The sequence below is a fragment of the Gekko japonicus genome, unplaced genomic scaffold (genome assembly GCF_001447785.1).
Source record: "Gekko japonicus isolate JY-2015 unplaced genomic scaffold, Gekko_japonicus_V1.1 scaffold292, whole genome shotgun sequence".
Classification (NCBI taxonomy): domain Eukaryota; kingdom Metazoa; phylum Chordata; class Lepidosauria; order Squamata; family Gekkonidae; genus Gekko; species Gekko japonicus.
The window spans coordinates 1,553,867-1,573,336 of NW_015173131.1; the positions used below are offsets into that span (position 1 = coordinate 1,553,867).

Below are 19,470 nucleotides of genomic sequence, written 5' to 3' on the forward strand. Positions count from 1 at the left end.
ACTCAAAGAGCAGATTTCAGAGACCATACTGGAGAGGCTATATGGACATTAACTAAATATAAACCCACATGTTGACAGAAGCACAGTTGTCATTCATTCCCTATTTGCAAATTATAATATTCATAGCAACCCAAACCATAAGGCACAAGAGTGCTTATGATCCTTTTCCCTTGTGTAAAAGCTTAGCCAGCTGGTGACGCTGACACTGGTTTGAAAACAAAAGTCATGTGTAGCTGTAGGACCACCCAAAATAGCGCAAAAGTTTGCAAGTTTTCATGTTCACCAGAACTCTTTGTCAGGTTGGATGTTAATTTAAAAACAAAAACAAAAAACATCCATCTCAGTGATGCGTTCTAGAGAACATGAAAGCTTGCACCGTTTGCTTTTTTTGGTAGGTCCTAATAAAAAGGTATCACATAACTACTGCTTTTAGATTTCACCTTGGATCAACATAGTTACTGGTGTCCCTGGTTTGTGGTTCTCAGGCTCTGTCCTCATGAGCCTTAGAAAACAAACTCAACTGATCCCTTTCTAAGGTTCAACAAAGGTAGTTTCAGATCTAGCTCAAAAATTTCTAAGTGGCTTGTTCCTAATGAAAGTGCTTTTGTTTAACTTGCACTCATTCCAGCTCCACTGGTGCAAGACAACAGATGGATTGTATTCTGTGGATCAGATCTGTCTCCTACTCTGCTGCCCTTTATGTCCTAAAATCTGCTGTCTGAGCAAACTGTCGCTCTTCATCAACTAGCTGCCTCTGTGCAGTATGTGCACAGGCTGGAGTCTCCAGGCAAGTCAGGAACAAGCATTATCAAAGGAAGAGGCTTATAATGTGGGAATTAATGTGTGGGTGTTTGCAACTATATGGTCCTGAAGTCATTTGCTCGTTGAAGGCAATCAAACTCCTTAGTGGTCAATAATGCCTGAAGTATGTTGTCTACTTCTGCAGGCTATTGCCCTCCTGTGGCAAATACTTATGAATGTTTTGGTGAACTGGAAGCTTTCCATGGAAAACTAGGTCATATTTTCTCTAAGGCACCCCCTTAGTTTACGATTTCACACACACAGGTCATACCCTGAATGTCAGGACAGTGGAGAGATACTGAAACAGTGCTCTGACTCACAAAGTACCCTGTAGGGGACCAGGCAAATCCCAGGGGATGCAGGGATCAGAACCTGGACAATGGAACCTGCCTTGAGATGGGGTTGCTTCCTAGAATTGTGAAAATACTGCAAAAGAGTTGAGTACACAATGCTACTACTTTTCAGAGCAGAAGAGAAATGTATAAGCTTGAAAGGAAAGATTACACCAATCTGAAGTTTAGCAAACTTCAAGGCTGGAATTTCATGCATTGTTCAAACTATGATTCAGCTTTGAAATCCTTTTTTCCTTTTTCTCCAACAAAAGAAAATCTCAGACAACATTCAAGACAAGTTTTAAGTAAAAATCTTGTCAAGTTCACTATTTTTGTTTCTTTCCCTCCTCCTTCATCTCTTCCCATATTTACTTTAATTTCTCATAGGGTCCTCGTCCTTCCTTTCTGCTGCTGGTGGAGCTGAAGGTGGCAAAGTACTTTTAGGGAAACATATATAATTACCATCATGATCTATATATCTAATAGTTACATGTGGATATCTAAATCTGCAGATTGGGGTCACACTGATATTAAACAGATTGTCCTGCAAACTTTGGGGACCCTCCAGGTTTCCAGAAAAATCTGAAATCTTAAAAAAAACAAAAAATTAGGAGTTTAAATTCCCCTCCAAATAAAGAATAAGAAGAGATAAGACATTGGATATATAATCCCCCCTTCACTACCCAAAGGAGTCTCAGAGTGGCTTACAAACTCCTTTCCCTTCCCTTCCCTTCCCCTCCCCTTCCCACAACAGACACCCTGTGAGGTAGGTGGGACTGAGTGTTGGTTGAGGGCCAAAATATATTCATACGTATGAGAACGTTGTAATAATACAAAGGCTGATTTAGGTCTATTTTATCAGCCTTTGTATTTTTATATTTGTATATGAGGTATGAATGGGCCCTTATTTGTTATTTTAATTTGTGTTTAATAAATACATGTATATTTTTGTATGTTTCATAATTAGATTTTTAGAGTTGGCCCTCTTCCATTCTTAATTCCAGAAGGCGTCATTTTCAAACTCCACAATAAAAAAGAAAAGATTTACTCTGTTTTCAAAGCACGTGACTTTTTGCAAACACAGCTTGGGGAACCAGAAGAGGACAAAAAGGAAGAAGAAGAAAGCAAATCTGATGGCGAATTGGGCTCGGGGTCGTCGGACGAGGACCCCCCCCCTCTGAAAAGGGGGTGGCTGCCCCCAAAAGCTCATATAAACTGAGGATTAGAAAAGATAAGAGTAAATGAGGGCTGAAGGACTCTGAATTGTGCCTGAAAAAATGTTGAAATAACTTTGGGATGCTCTGGGGATCTCTTTAAACAGTTAAAGGGATGGTTAATCAAGTAATTTAGCATAAACGACTATGTTCATTGTATTACTAGCTTTTTAAAATAATATTGATATAAGATGATGTATTGATCTCCTACTCTTGGGTTTTTAGTTAGTAGTGGGTCTTTTTTCTTTCTCCTTAGATGTAGTTCCCCTCCCTGTATTTTTAGTTATAGTTTGTAGTCTTTAAAAAAACCAGTAAAAAATTCCCCTCACGGGGATTCAAAAAAGAAAAGAAAAAGACAACGTCCAGCAAAGGAGCATCCACCACCTCCCGAGGCAGTCTGTTCCACTGCTCAACCACTCTTAGAGTTAGGAAGTTTCTCCTGATATTTAGCCAGTAACGACTCCCTTGTGATTTCCACCCATTAGATCTAGTCTTTCAATCCGGAGCAAGAGAGAATAGATCCACTCCATCTTCTACATGACAGCCCTTCAAATACTTGAAGACTGCAATCATGTTCCCTCTAAGCCTTCTTTTTTCCAGGCTAAACATACCCAACTCTTTCAGCCTTTCCTCATAAGACTTGGATTTCAACCTTCTCACCATCCTGGTTGCCCTCTTCTGGACACGCTCGAGCTTGTCAACATCCTTTCTAAAATGTGGTGCCCAAAACTGGACACAGTACTCCAGGTGAGGCCTGACCATAGCAGAATAGAGGGGAACTACACCTCCCGTGATCTGGACACAATGCTTCTGTTAATGCATCCTAAGATTGCATTAGCTTTCTTTGCAGTCACATCACACTGCAGGCTCATGTTTAGCTTGTGATCAACCAGAACACCATTCTATATATGTGTGTTTGATTTTTTTGTACCTAAGTGTAGGAATTTGCACTTATCTCTATTGAAATTCATTTTATTTGTCTCTCAGCCCACTGTTCCAGCCTATCTAGACCATTTTGAATCCTGACTCTCTTCAGAATTAGCAATCCCACCCAGCTTCATGTCATCTCTTTGTTGGAGAAACCTTCATGTACTTAATACATACTGAGCACCCAATAGGGCAAATTGCAGTCTCCCCAGGAGTATTTCAGGATAGAAAAACAGCATGGGGGGGAAGGCTAAAAATCCCTTCTCCTCATGTGTGATCCTGGCCTGAATCGGGCCCCATAAGGCTGGGAATTGAGTTCTCAGTGGGTAGGCTGCAAATGCACATGGATTGTGTGGACCCTGCGAACAACCGGGGGATATCTGTTACCTATAGTTAGGCCCTTATTTCTGATGCATGTTTACTTGCAAGTTCAAATGGGACTTACTCACAAGCAAATATGCATATTAGATGCATGACTGCAAACAAATCATGTGCAGACTGTTGATGTTAGATGTATAACACAAGATTCGAGCAGGCGAAGCTCAGAGGTACCGAATGAACACAATCTTTACCGAGGGGGGAAATTAGTTTTGCTGACATTTGTTTATTCTGAGGGTTCAGGGTGTAATTGAGAGAGAAAAAAGAAAATATTATCCGAGGAAATAAAACTCGATGAAAACAAACAGAATGTCAAAAGACATGAAAATACTGTTAAGGACTCAAATACCCTCAGATAGTTCATGTCACAGAAGGCAGAGGCAGAGGCCAAATAATCCTCGTTGGTAAAGTGCAGCACTGAAGCCGCAAATGCCGCATTTTAATCCATGATTAATGGATTCCGGTGATCAGTAACAGCGATTGATCGAGGCTTCACGCAACCTATACGATCTACTCAGAAGCTCAACAACAACAAAAAAGTTGTTGACTGGGATTTAAGACGCTTGTTAATGCTAGCCTACTGCCAGTCGCCTTTGTCTTGTAAGACCGCTCCGCGGTGCAGACGTCGCTTATTACAAGTAAATCCCGCTGAATTCTCTGGGACTTACTTTCGAGCCACTACACTCCGGATCGGGATGCAAGGCACCTTTTTGGCACCGGAGGGTGCTTCTTTGCTGGCTGGACGCCGATCTGGGAGCCCTGCAAGAACACACCACATTGCGACCCCCTCACACGCCGGCGCCATAGAGCCCCGGGAGGGCTTCCTCCCGTCCTTCCCTTACTAGGCCCGTCTGAGCTGGGAGGATCTGGAGGCGGTGCCGGGGAGGAGTTAGGGACGCGGCCGGGATCACGCTCGCTTGTCCCCACTGCCGGCCTCTCCTCGGCTCCCGAGTAGACGAAAGCGCGCTCGAGAAAAAGGGAAGGTTCTCTCTCCAGCCGCAGCGTTGAGTGAGTAGCAGAGGTTGGGGGCTTAAAATGGCGGGAAGGGGGCTGCAGTCAAGGCATCTGGGTTGGGTGGGCTCTGGCACCTCTTCGAGCGCGGGAGGAGCAGGGCGCCTGGGCTCCTCGGAGGGAGGGAGGGAGGAATGGGACAGGTTATGTAGGAAGGACTTCTGGGTTCTCTTTGAGAAAGTAATGCAATGTGTAGCCAGGACACCTGGGTTCTTTTTGAGAGAGAAATGGGATGGGGGATGGGGGATGGGGGGGGCAGCGCCTGGAGATAGTAGATTATGGCCACTCCATAACCCTGAAGCATTTTGTCGTTCTCACAGTAAGGATGGTTAAAGAGTGAGTTCTCCCTCTTTCAGGACATGCTGACGGGTGCTGGTTGGGATATTTTAATCTACATTACTGGTTGTAGCCAGTGTTCCCTCTAAGCTGAGTTAGTGTGAGCTAGCTCACAGTTTTTTAGCCTCCGGCTCACACATTTTTGTCTTAGCTCAGGAAGGATGGCTCCAAAGCAAACTGATTTATGCCATAGCCAAATCGCTCGCTCACAACTTTAATGCCAGTAGCTCACAAAGCAGAATTTTTGCTCACAAGATTCCACAGCTTAGAGGGAACATTGGTTGTAGCAGGCATGGAATGGGGTATTGAAAGAGCTGTTCCAGATTAATGAAAAGCACAGAAAAGCACTATGATAGCTATTATGCTTAGGTTCTTTTTTGCTGTGAAAATGGATACATGGGGACTGGTGTGTTGCTTGCAGGGTGGGCGATTCATAAGTTTAATAAATAATAGTAGTCATACTAGCAGTGGGTGACTGAGTAGTGGCTGTGGGCAGGGTTGTCTTGGTTGAACTTTGGTTCATTGGCTGTACCCTTCTCTAGATAGAAGAGGTCTGGCCACAGTCACACAGATGTTGGTGACATCTGCATCGGCTTGTCATACCTTGATGTTCTTGGGGTGGTCCTGGCTGCCATATTGCTGGTATGGTTATGCTGTAAGAAACATGTTACTCTCATTTTGCTGCTTCTGCGCTAGTTGCTAATTAATCTCCAGGTCAGGTTCAAAGTGCAGGTTGTGCCCTTTAAACCCTTATGAGCTAGTATCAGAGCGGCTTAAATCGCCTTCCCAAGACTGACCTAGATACTGAGGTCCTCGTCAGAGGGTCTGCTCCTTGGATCCTTCCTATCTGAATTATGGTGGATGATCATGAGTCATAGGGTTTTCTTTAAAGCAGTTTTTCAAGTGGGTAGCTGCCTTAGTCTGTAGCAGCAGAACAAAATTTGAGTCCAGTATTGCCTTAGAGATCAACAAAAAATGTTGGGATGTAAGCTTTTGTGAGGCAAAGCTTATACCCTGAAAAAGTTTGTTGATCTCTAAGGTGCTTTGTTGGTACTTGGATAGGAGACCACCAAGGAAGTCCAGGGTTGCTACACAGAAGCAGGCAATGGCAAGCCACCATAAGTCTGCTGCAACTTGACAGAACTCTTCACCACTAGCAAGGTGCTACTGAACTAAATTTTGTTCTTGATAGCAGTGACACTGGAATACCCTTTGAGGGAAGTTGGCATGTTCCAGTCCTGCTGCTGTTCCACTAACTGACCAAGATGGTCCTTTTGAACAGGATCTTTGGTACATATGTAAATTAGCTGCTAACTCTAAACTGATTTCTAAACATTTTGTATGATGATGGTGGTGGGATTCTGATTATTGTTTCTCTCCTTTTTTTGGACAGACTTTGTTCTGGCTAACTTTCTTTTCTTATTTTATTGATTTAGCTTATTTTCATAGGCTTTTAATTTGTTGTAAAGCTTAGTAGCCAATTATTTCAGGATGGAAGGGCAGTCTATAAGTATTTTGTTCAGGCATAACAGGAAATGCTGGTTTGTTTTAACCATGGATAGTTTATGAAATCAGGATTCTACTCACAGATGGACATCCAAATCCTGGTTTGCCTCACCAGATGCTGGTTTCACCACTTTACTTTTTTTCTTCCCTGTCCCCCACAGAGATACAGATGGTGTTGCAGCTTACAGTATGGTGAGGGCAGAGCTGGGGAACAAACCAGGATGTCGGCATTTTTATGTCACGTGAAACTGTGGTTAAGACTAACTGTAATTAATAAACCAAATTCAAACCATGGTTTCCAATCTTGATTTAATGTACCATAGCTAACCATAATTCATGGCCCATGCTTAGATTATTACCGTAGCCATAGATGGGTAGCCTTGTTAGTCTGTCTGTAGCAGTAGAAAAGAGAAAAAGTTCGGTAGCACTTTAAAGACTAACAAAATTTGTGGCGGGATATGACCTTTCATTAGTCACTTCTTCAGATACAGCTAGAATGTAAATTCATCTGTTCTTATATTCTGGATTGAATCAAGATCTGGGTTTCCTGTCTCATTACCACTGCTGGTTTCTCCAAGCCTACTATCTCTCTGCATATCACACCTAATTCAATCATGCCTGCTTTTGTCATTTGTCTGCTATTGTCATTTGCCTGCTATTGTCATTCAGCATCTGAAATCACTCCACTCTCCAAGATATAAAGACTGATGGACTCAGATTCTAGGTGTGTCTGAAAAAGTGATGAAAGCTCCTACCCTGCCACAAATTTTGTTAGCCTTTAAGGTGCTACTGAACTCTTGCTCTTTGCTACTACAATAACCATAGTTACCTTAATTAAAGCATGATGTCATGTAGTGTCTGAATGAAGCCATTCTTAATAAACGATATTAAATAATTTGGTATTATAATCCTGAGCATACTTAACCCAGAAGTAGATTTTGAACAAAAATGCTTAGAATGAGGGGTTACAAGAACTTTAATGATCTCTGTGTATGTTTTGTTTCTGAAAGATGGGTTGTCCCTGAGCGCTTTCTCTATGCTGTAGGGATGGAGCAAGAAGAGATGTCAGTGGCACCTGTCATTCTTGGTGGCGTCTGTGACACCTTATGGATGTGTAGTTAGGACAACCGGTTCTTTCTTCGGGAGGGGATGGAGGGAGGTAAAACTATTCAAAAGTACCGAAGTTCTTTTCCCTTCCAAATCTAGTGACCTCAAATTTTGATAGTTATATGATGGTCTATATTACCTTTAGGTCCTCCTTAGCCTGTAGCCTCCCACTGTGTTACGAACCTCTGGCTTGGATCCTGAGCAGAGCTGTGCTTGAGGAAGGCAATTTCTTTCTTGTCCCCCCCTCCCAGTTGTGCTGCTGCAGATCAGTGGTCCTCCAGGAATAGTGGGTGTGTGGGGGGGGAGTCTGTAGCAGAAAGGAGGAATTGGCAAAACTCCCCCCCCCCCCCCCCAATGTTGTTCTGTTGAAAGAACTGCAATTGTGCCAGCAGATTGGTACCATAGGATCTAAGCCTGATTCCTTTTCTCTTGGTAATCATGGTGTTGGGAAATAGAGAAGAGCCTTGTTTTGAGTTAAATATTGCACATTTTTAATAGGGCTTGTTGAACACATGAAACTGCCTTACACTGAATCAGACTCTTGGTCCAGCAAAGTCAGTATTGTCTACTCCGACTGGCAGCAGCTCTCCAAGGTCTCAGGCTGAGGTCTTTCACATCACCTACTGCCAGATCTTTTAACTGGAGATAGCGGGGATTGAACCTGGGACCTTCTGCATGCCAAATAGATGCTCTACCACTGAGCCACAGCCCCTCCCCATTGTTGCTCGGCCCTTTGCTAGCTCTGGGAAATTTTTGCAAATAAACTATTTAAGATCTAGGTCAGCCTGTAGTTCTTTATGTATGTTTCACTTTCTGTTCTGTAATCTGTTGATTTCTCAGTCATAGAAAGCTCCAACCTTTATAGCACTGGTTTCACATCATGGGTTGGTCACAAAGCCTTACCAAGTGAGTCGTGAGCTCCTATGGACCTCCCTTTCTTTGCTGCTAGTGCTCATTCATAGAAAGCATGCGCAGAAAAGTGTCCTGTCTCTTCCCTTTCTTTGCGCATACAGGAGCAGTAGGATGGTGAGGTCAGGTCATCCAGTAGTGGAGTGGATTTCTCAGTCACTGATCCTTGGCTCCTTTACTCGTCTTGGTTTCCTGTCTATGTAGTCCTGGCTTTGACACCGGCCATGTCATTACTCTAGCTCCCTCTCTTCCTGTCATATGACACTGAGGTACTTGTTGCAGCTCAGTGGGACCCATCTTGCTGGGGGCGGGGGAAGGTGGATCCCACACCTGGAAAGATTAAAGACTACAATGCTATATGACTGTGCCCTTATTTATTATGACCTACAGCAACCTAATCATGTGAGGATGTTAGAATCTGGTTTGGCTCAGATATCTTGTTTCCACATAAACAAAAATCCAGATTAAGTCTGAACTACCCGGGAGCTGGTCCATGGGGTCGCGAAGAGTCGGACTCGACTGTGCGACTCAACAACAACAACAACCCAACCCACTTTCAACCCACTAAGCAATTTCCTTAGGGTAATCTGCTGCAGCAAATTGCCCTCCCCCCCAGATTAAGTCTGAACTACCCAACCCACTAAACAATTTCCTTAGGGTAATCTGCTGCAGCAAGTCCCCCCCCCCCATCCCTACTATATAAGCATTTCTTTGCTAGAAAGTATGAGGAACATCTTTGGCAGTACCACACTGGCAATACGAAGACACCCCCTCCCTGCATTTTCTGCCTCTCAGTTAAATTTGCTGATGTCACAGCCAACTATGAAAGGAAGGGGAAAGACCATTTACAGCAACTTAATTTTGGGCATATTGTTTAAGTGAGCATGTTAATATGGCAAATACAGCTTAAGTCCAAATATGTATCTGTTGATCTCAGCACGTCTACTAATATGGTAATGCCCAGTTATTAATCCATGGGTGTGTCAGTGTGGTTCTTTTATAATGGATGTACTCTAGCCTACAGGATAACTTTTGCATTGCAACAGAGGCACCTGTAAGTTCAAAGAACTCCAAACAAGTCTTCTGTGTCCATCTTCTGAATCTGCATTGTATGTCATGGGGAAGTCCAAGAACTAACAAGAATTGCAATTGGACTTCAGGGTCTTTGGCGACCAGACAAGTAGCAAATGCCTTCAGAGATATGAACAAACTGTGTTCTCATGATGTGAAGAAAGGCTTGTCTACATTCACATAAATGTAACGAATAATACTGCTTCTTGTTCCAGACTTGACTTTTGCTGTCTTTTGCATGTCAGTACATATACTATGAGATTGGTAGGTACTTGTTGCATTAAGCTGTAGGTAGAAAAAGTCATCCAACCTTTGTATTATTTGCTTTTGTAACTGAACCACTGGAACGTTTCCCTAGTTGGAAGAATTTCCACCTGCAGAGTACAACTTTCTCGCCTTCCCTCTTCCAGTGACCCCGTAGCAGTGTTGGGAAGTATTTTGGGCTGCAGCAGGAGGGGGGAAGTGAGAAATCCTTCTATCCATGGAAACACGCTAGTAGATCCAAGCCAATGTTGGCATGCAAGCTCTTAGTCAAAGATCCTAGCTTTTTGGAGGTGCGACGTACAGTCTTCACAATACTGCTACTTCCTATTCTCCTTTCATTTGCTGGTGGGCTAGAAATCCACTTTGTGTTGATCAAGCTTCTACAGTGAGAGGCAACTGAAACCTAGAATTTCAGCTCTCCCTGTGGTGTTGTTGTTTTTGGAAGTGGGTGGGAATGTTGCCTTTGTTTTAAAAGACCAAGCTTCTAGCCCTCCATGTGAAAACATAAATGAGTGGACAGTCCATGTCAAAACTGACTAGTATCAGGGAGAAAGGCATCAAGTAAACACTTTCTACATTGTATCATTTATTCCAATCACAAGGCTTGGACACACATGACAGCGTTTGAAAATACAGAGTAAGTACTGAGAAAGTACTTTAGCAATAAATCAGCTGATAACTTTTATTGGACCAGTGATTGAAATGCTAGACACATGGATGTTTAAATTTTACAGAATAATGTCCTTAGTGCCTTTTTATTTTGCCCTTTCTCCAAGAAGCCCGTGTGTCACACATGGTTCTCTCCCCTCCTCTCCTCCATTTTACCCTCACAACATTGTGAGACTTGGTGAGACTGAGAGAATGTGTGACTGGGTCAAGATCACACAACAAGATTCCACGGTGAGTGGCCATTTGAGCCTGTCTCTCCTTTTTAACTATTACACACACTAGTTCAGAACCTTTCTTGAAGTTTAAATGCTCAAAAGTTTTTTAAAAAATTAAAAGAATAATATTTAAGGATAATGTTACAAGCCGAGGCTTGGAGAGAACTTTAAAACAAAAGGTTTCAAATATTTATTTGGTTTTAGATATTGGATTATAATTCATGAGACTTTGTTGGAGGGGGAAAGTAAGATACATTTTAGGAAAGCTAATGTTGTGTCAGACACACAAAAATGTTAGATTTCACGATATCTTCGGATATCGTTGGACTTCGCAGGTAGGTGGATAAATCAACATCCTTGTTATATTAGCAGAACTGGTGAAAGATTTGGGAAGCATTCTAGGAGTTGGTTGGGATTAACATTGGTGGTATTACCTGGCAGAGGAGAAGAAGAAGAGTTGGATTTATACCCCATCCTTCACTTGGAGTCTCAGAGTGGCTTACAGTCCCCTTCCTCTCCCTACAACAGACACCTTGTAAGGTAGGTGGGGCTGAGAGAACTGCTTTTGAGAGAACAGTTCTGAGAGAAATGTGACTGACCCAAGGCCACCCAGCTGGCTACATGTGGAGACATGGGGAATCAAACCCAGTTCTCCAGATTAGAGTCCACCATTCCTAACCACTATACCAAACTGGCTCCCAGAGGAGTGGTTGACTTCAATTTTGTAGTTTTTATCAAGAATTCTTGTAGTTCACAAATTTTTAAATTTCCAAGTGAGAAAGCATTACTTAGGTTCACCAAGCAGTAAAGGCATGACTAATTTGGGTTGTAACCCATCCTGAGAATTGCTTTAAGAATGTAAGTGGCTTTTTGGATCAGGCCTAGATCCCCTTAGTCAAGTATTCTTTTGTAGAAACTCCAGGAATCTATGGGCAGTAGAGACATCACCCTGCCAACAACAGTCCGCATGGTCAAAGCAATGGTATTCCCAGTAGTCATGTATGGCTGCGAGAGTTGGACTATAAGGAAGGCTGAGCGCCGAAGAATAGATTCTTTTGAACTATGGTGCTGGAGAAGACTCTTGAGAGTCCCTTGGACTGCAAGAAGATCAAATCAGTCAATCCTAAAAGAAATCAACCCTGACTGTTCACTGGAAGGCCAGATAATGAAACTGAAGCTCAAATACTTTGGCCACCAAATGAGAAGGGAGCACTCCCTGGAGAAGACCCTGATGCTGGGAAAGATTGAAGGTCAAAGAAGACGGGGACGGCAAAGGATGAGATGGTTAGACAGTGTCATCGATGCAACGTACATGAAATTGAGCCAACTTCAGAGGACGGCGGAAGACAGGAGGGCCTGGTGGGAGCTGGTCCATGGGGTCGTGAAGAGTCAGACTCGACTGTGCGACTGAACAACAAAAATGGGCAGTAGGTCACCCACCAGATAATTCAGCAGCAATTGGCCAGTGGGCCATCAGAAGCTGGCCAGTCATTTATCAGTGGGCTGTGATCTACCTCCTGACCTAGCCATTGGAGGAGAAAGCCAGGATTAGTGTAGTGGTGAAATCAGTGTAGGACTGAAGAGACTTGGGTTCAAGTCCCCATTCAGCCATGGAGGTCACTGTGTGATTCTTGGCTAGTCACACTCTTATCTCAGCCAACCTAATTGCAGAGTGGTGGTTGTGAGAATAAAATGGAGATGAGAACACTGGGTTGTACAAGCATGACTTCCCTACCTCACACTGCAGACCAAAATGCCCCCCCCCCCCAAAAAAAATATCTATGGGAGAGCAAGAACCCTCTGGAAGAACATGATGAGGAAGTTAGACAGGAGCCACCAGAGAGGGAAATAGGTGATCATCTCCGCTCTACTTGTGCACAAGAATCTTTTTGACACAATCTAGCGCCAGGTTGCTATAGAAAAGCAATGGACAGCAGGATGTCATACAGCAAAATTGTAGAGTTATTTCCCTATATCTTTTTTTTTTTTTGAACAAGTAAATGAAGCCTTTCTGTGATTGTACTTTTTTCTCTTTCATAATGCACTGTGAGTTCATCAGGTTAAGAAGAAGAGAAGCCTTGGTTAAAAAATGACTGATGTGGAGAGCCACTTAAAAAGTTGCTTTTAAAGACATGGTTGCTCATTGTTAAAGAAGAATACCATCCTGCTGTAATTGTGCTTGGAATTTTCCCTGGTTTCTTATGCTCGTTTGGCTTCTTCTGACTCACGTCCCACTGAAGAATCTTTCTTTCTGCTGTATAGAAATGCTGCGTCACATTCTGTACATGTTCAGAAGTGGAGAAAAGTAGCACGAATGGAGCTGCAGTTCTCCTTGAAGCTAGGACATATGCTCCATCTGTTATATATAAAATATCTCAGTGCCGGAGGCAGGGTGCTTGATATAATGGGAGGTAATTGTCAGTCTGGGAACAGCTTGAAAGGCTGACAGCATGGAATTGAGTGATGAAAGTTACAGCCTTCTTTTAGTTAAATTTTTTTAAAAATGTTTTATATCCCCCTTTTTTGTGTAATGTCTGTAAAGGCAATTCAGCCGTCTAGAAAGCCAAGCTACGTCTGAAGAGACGAATAGCCTTTGACTATGATAATGACAATTTGGGAAGGGCTGTAGCTCAGTGGTAGATGGTATGATTAGTACACGGAAGATCCTGGCTTCGGTTCCTGGCATTTCTTATTTTAAAAAATTAAGATGATTTTTATTACAAAAATACAAATGGACAATACAGTGTTAAATCACATTTTGTTTCATTTTGAAACAACTCACCCTTAACAGGAAAAACAAAAATTGTAATGATTGCAATGTTATAAATACCAAATTTAAAGCTTGCTGATATAGCAACTGCTTAATTAACACTGTTTTACTATTTACTCATTTTCATTATTCTATTTAAAAGTGAGGCACAATTGTACAATTTAATGTCATATTTAATTCCTGCCTCCAGAATTCAAAAAAAGATTTCCAGCTATCAGAAAAATACGCTTTTCAGTACAACTGTGTCCCCGTTGAACAAGTTCTGACAATTTTGATAGTTTCGCAATACTCCATGCTTTTTGAAACCAAGATTTGATTGTGAGATGTTTACTAGTTTCCAGGGGGTTTTGCTAGTAGCAATTTTGCAGCTGTAATCATGTCAAGAATCATTCTTAATACTAATTTTTGGACAATATATATTAACTAGTTCCAGTAGTCCCACTTCAGAATCTAAAGGGGTGATAATCCCTGTAATATGATACATTTCTGTAAGGATCCCTTTTCAAAATTATCTTGGGTAGCAGACCTGGGAATGCTGTACCCCCGAGTCTCAGAGCCTGGCCTCCTATCACCTTTATTGCCCTAATTCTCATAGGAAGTTGCCTGTCCAGTCGTATTTTCAGGCTTGGATAATTTGTATTCTTGAAAGATGATGCAGTGATGTATGAATTGTTTATACAGGGTAGTCCTTCACTAATAAAACTACATGCATGTCACTTTGAGAGATCTGGAGTATAAATTCATTCACAACCCTAACAATTGCATCCTCCAAAGTATTCAGTCTGGGACAAAATACTTGGATTTCTAGGATTTCATCAGTCAAAATACTTAGAAAGCAATGTGGAGATTTGAGAATATACTTAGAGCGCAATCCTAAGGAGAGCTGCACTTTTCTAAGAGCCAGTTTGGTGTAGTAGTTAAGTGCGCAGACTCTAATTGGGGAGAACTAGGTTTGATTCCCCACTCCTCCACTTGCAGCTGCTTGATGACCTTGGGCAAGCCATAGTTCTGTCAGAGCTGTTCTTGAAAGGGCAGTCCTCAAAAGAGCTCTCTCAGCCCCGCCTACCTCACAGGGTGTCTGTTTTGGGGAGGGGAAGGGAAAGGCGTTTGTAAGCTGCTCTGAGACTCTGAGTGAAGGGCAGGTTATAAATCCAATCTCCTTCTCCTTCTTCTCTTCTAAGCCCACTTACTTCAGTTGACCTAAAAAGGTGTAACTGTTTAGGATTGCACTGTGCAATGTATTTACAACGCGATCTAAGAACACTTTCCTGTGAGCGAGGCCTGTTGAATAGACTTCATTAAGATCGCTTAGGAAGAAAAGTAACCATTTAAGGAGCTTGAATGACCTATATGTCTGTCCCCCTCTCCATGTAATTCTGTTAGATTCCTGATCCTTGATTTTGATACTTCTACAGAGCACTGCTATGCAGAGTTACTCCAACAAACTTTGACTGAAATTACTCTGCATAGACTGCACCATGTGTTTAGCATAACGGCAACAAATGTTTTAAATTCCTAGCATCAGAATTGCATTTTTAAAAGCCAGCTTCAAATGTGTAGGTGTCAGTTGTACGCAGGAATGTCACTGGCCCTGATCCAACTAGACCAAGACCTAATGAAACCAGTGGAACAAGGTGGCCGTGTCTGACTGAAGTCCCATTGCTTTCAAACCATCATTAACTTTAGTTGGATTGGGGCCAGTGTTCTTAGGTACCAACATCACTTTTTTGGGGCTCCTTGAATTTTGCAGCACTGATGGTTTAGAATTGGAAATACCTGTTTATCTAGTACATTTTAAACTCCCCCCCCCCAAGAGCGCAGGATGCAGGACTCTCCGTTTCCCATTTTATCCTCATAACAACCCTATGAGGTAGGAGGCTGAGAGTATGTGTAGCTCAACAAGTTCATGTCAGAGTAAGCATTTTGAACCCAACTCTCCGAAATCTAGTTTCAACCTCCAACTGCCATTTTCTCCATACTCTTAGGCAGGAATGTTTTGTTTTCTCTTTAAAATCTGAGGATGAGTTTGCTGTTTCTTCTTTTGTCCTTTAGTGTGGCGCAAACTTGTGTAACAGAGAGAGAGAGAGACAGAAAGAGAGAGACAGAAAGAAAGAGAGAGAGAGAGAGAGAGAGAGAGATGTGGGCAGGCTATCTAATAAGGCATTTTTTGTTCCCCCGGTTCATGCACCGCCTTTCTACAAGCCTATTCAAAGCAGTTTACAATAAGCTTAAAACAACAATTCCAATTTAAATGCAAGGCTAACAATTTCTGTAATTTTTATTTGTTGTTACTGGTAGAGTGGTAGATATTTGCCCCAAGGCTCTCTTGTCTAGAAATCAAAAGTGAGGATAATTTTCTGAAAATAATAAGAGAGCTTTTATATCTCCGTGGGAGCCTTCAGACAACAATATTAGAGAAGGGAAAGTGAAAGTGTGATAGACGATGCACAGGAGGGGAGAGAGAGCACTATCATGATGAGGACTAGGAAAAGAAGAATCAGACTCTAAAGTGCCAGAATCAAATGCTCAGACTCTAGCGTTCGCTTTATAGGTGCCCAACTTGTGCAGGAATGGGGAAAGATGTCCTATCTTAAGCTGCAGTAGTGTATTTTAAGGCCCCTGTGGTCTTTCCAGCTATGTATATGGTGCATATTTTGTGTTTTGTCCTTTTTTGCACTAGTTTCTATGTCACTGGAAACTGACTTCTTGTTGTGATTACAGTGGATGCTCTACTCATTCATTTTTGTTCAGGAGTCCTATATCCTCTGACATTCCACAGTACCTGTGCACTTGAGATGCCTTAAAGGGGCATGTTTTGTTTGCTTTTGTTGTTGGTGGAAAGTCCTGTCACTTTGGTGTAGTAGTTAAGAGCGGCGGACTCTGATCTGGAGAACTGGGTCTGATTCTCCACTCCTTCACATGCAGCCAGCTGGGTGACCTTGGGTCAGTCACAGTTCTCTCACGAGCAATCCTTTTAGAGCTCTCTCAGCTCCACCTACTTCACAGGGTGTCTGTTGTGGGGAGAGGAAGGGAAGGAGATTGTAAGCTACTGTGAGACTCCTAGTGAAGGGTGGGGTATAAATCCATTTTTTTCTTCTTCATATGGCAATATTTTAGGGTTTGCAAGGAGTTTAACAGAGATGGTTTGCCATTTTCTGCCTCTGTGTAACAACCCTGGACTTCCTTGGTGGTCTCCCATCCAAGTACTAACTAGGGCTCCTTGTTCTCCTGTGGCAGAGGATTCTTCCAGGGTCTGCTTGCCTCCCTCTTGCAAATCAGCCTTAGAATATCAAAGCCAAATGTTATGGAACTGAGTTGACTGCTTAATTTTTTAAAAAACTGGGTAGCGTCCTGTTGCAGATGGTGTGCAGTAGTATGCTGCTGTGCATTACTGTGTTTCTGGCTAGCATTTCTTAACCAGATTTCTGCATTGCTAGCAATCTTGGAAACCTACGTTAAATCAATGAAGCATATATTGTGTGTGCCTTTCAGGGTGTGTATGTGTATAAGGGGGGGGATATGAAGAGTCTTGCCTGAGCTGATTGCTTTAATGAATTATTCATTCTGGTGCTACACAGCAGCGTTGTGATTGAATGTTGTCTCTCCTTGCTGTGGAAGCGATGGGAAGATGTAAAACCTTTCTCCCCGCTCACCTTTTTGGTTTCCCCCAAGAGTGGTGATTTAGCCACCCTTGTGGTGTTCAGGGGTTATTAGCCATACTGGAAGCTGGATAGAGAAACCCAAAAGAGTGGTGCAGATTGCTTATTTCTCTTCCTTTCAAAAAGAAAGGCAATGGTCATTTGTGCATCCAAGTCTGACAGTGTGGGAAAAATGCCATTAACATACTTTGTGTAATCCTGGGATAATTTCCTTAGCCTTATCTATACATCCCCACCACCACCTTCAGATTCCCACAGTCAATTTTTGGATTTGTTTCCCATGGTTGGTTATCTTGAGATGTCATGTCCCCAGGAGCGGTTGCTTTGGGTGAAGCTTAAACCTTTAAGCTGGTTTTTCTATTTTTCAAGAAAGCCAACAAGAAGGTGGGCGGAGCTAGCGGTGCATGGTGCACGCTTAATCTCGGAGCTCCTGTCCCCTTCTCCCGTAATTCAACTTAAAATCTATCTTTAAACGCCTACATGCCGAAGAAAAACGTATACAAGGCTACTGGAACTCCCTCGAGAGGGAAAAACGCTGAAACGAAATCGGTACGTACCTTTTTTACCACTATTGACCCTGAAGAACTTTTTGCCCCCGACCTCTCTGGACTGCCTAAAATGGCGCCCGACTCCAGCCCTTCTGACTCCGCTGATTCATTAACGCGCAAGGACTTAACTGATTTAAAAACTGATTTGCTTGACTCGATGACAAACATAGTATCGAAACTACTTCAGCCGCTTCAAAATTCCATTCAGGAGATGGCCAAGGAGATTGCGGAGGCAGCGAAAGTGGCCGAGAATGCAGCCGAAATGGCGCTTGCTACGCATGACGAAATTCGGTCCCTGCAAACTTCGGAAACTCAAATGCAAACTAGAATAGCCTCCTTAGAAAATAAATGGCGCCAATACAATTTAAAATTTCATGGATTTGAGGAGGGGGCAGAGGAATCTCAAGACTTGGCAGTGTTTATGTCGTCCTGGCTTGCAAAAATCCTACAACTTGAAGGCGGGGTGGCCCCGGCCATAGCTAAGGCACAGCGGCTGGGCCCACTGGCTCTAGCGCGAAGAGGCAAGCCTAGAGACATTCTTGTACAATTTATTTATCTTCGCTCAAGAGATAAAATTCTAAAAGTAGCCCGACAAAAGGACTCTCTTATGTTTGGAGAAAGTAAGATTTTGGTCCTGATGGACTTGGCTCCGGAAGCACTGGCAAAAAGACGCAAGTTTAAACCTGTAACGGCAAAGTTGCACGAAGCAAAGATCCGTTTTAGATGGTCTCCTACTTCAGACATCTTGGTCTATAAAAATGGTTTGCTGCACCAAGCCTCAGACGGAATGACGGGAAAAGCTCTCCTATCTACTTTGGGATTAAAACTTTCACCGGCTGAAGAAGAAGAATTGTTAAAAGAGTGAACTAATCTATAACTTGTGTTATTTGATTTCTCTTACAAGTGTACTATTCATAAGAGGTAGCATGACAAATTTAATGTCATTGCAATGGCCAGATAATTTATCTGTGTAAAGAAGGTTTGATGTTTCCATCAGTGGCAGTATATGTTAACTGTTCTGATTAAGGCTAATTATTACTTTATTATAGTTAGGAAATGCAATAATTTCCATTATGGTATAAGCTATTCAGTTTTATATTTTTGGCAAAGAGGTATTTGCTCCTTAATAACTCAAAGGTTTTTTTTATATATGGCTTGTTGAAACACTGGGTTTGTAATTAGGGTCTTTAATTTTATAACGACATATCAATCCCTGTTAATCCTTTATAAATAACGAAGGCAATGAAGAAATTGCGGTTTCATAATATACGGGGTTTCAGGCCTTTTTTCTTTTTTCTCCTGTTCTCTTCCTCTTGTTTCTTTATTTATATCGTTCTTTTTCTGTGAAGAGCAATGGAGTAATTACTTTATATAAACTAACTCTTTTTATACGGTAGAGAATTAAATCTACTTAGAATGTATATCAATTTTGAATTTTATGTGGATGTGCCTGAAACGACCTTGTTAGGTTCACCAGACTGTATGTATATATTTCATAGTTAAATTTCTATTGTTATTATAATTAAAATCACTTACTTTATAATTACTTTTAATTCAGGGATACAACTGGTGGTAGTACAGTTAAAACTATGTAAGGGAGAAGGGAGATGGGTAAAATATACGGAAAGAGTTTAAAAACACCCACACCTGGAAGGTGAGAGTTAGGTAAGTGGTCCAACAGGAGTGCCTTTGCAATAGCACTCCTTTTTCCTGACCTAAATTAGGCCAGGAAATAAAGACACTAACCCTAATT

General features: G+C 42.2%; 1 protein-coding gene across 1 annotated transcript in view; it reads left to right on the forward strand.

Moving 5' to 3' along the window:
• Window positions 1-4,598: 4,598 nt before the first annotated feature.
• KCTD6 (potassium channel tetramerization domain containing 6) overlaps window positions 4,599-19,470 on the forward strand; it is a 34,202-nt gene continuing 19,330 nt past the window's right edge. The window contains exon 1 of the mRNA XM_015422124.1: window positions 4,599-4,660. The gene's annotated coding sequence lies outside the window, so the exon portion shown is untranslated. The remainder of the gene's footprint in view (window positions 4,661-19,470) is intronic.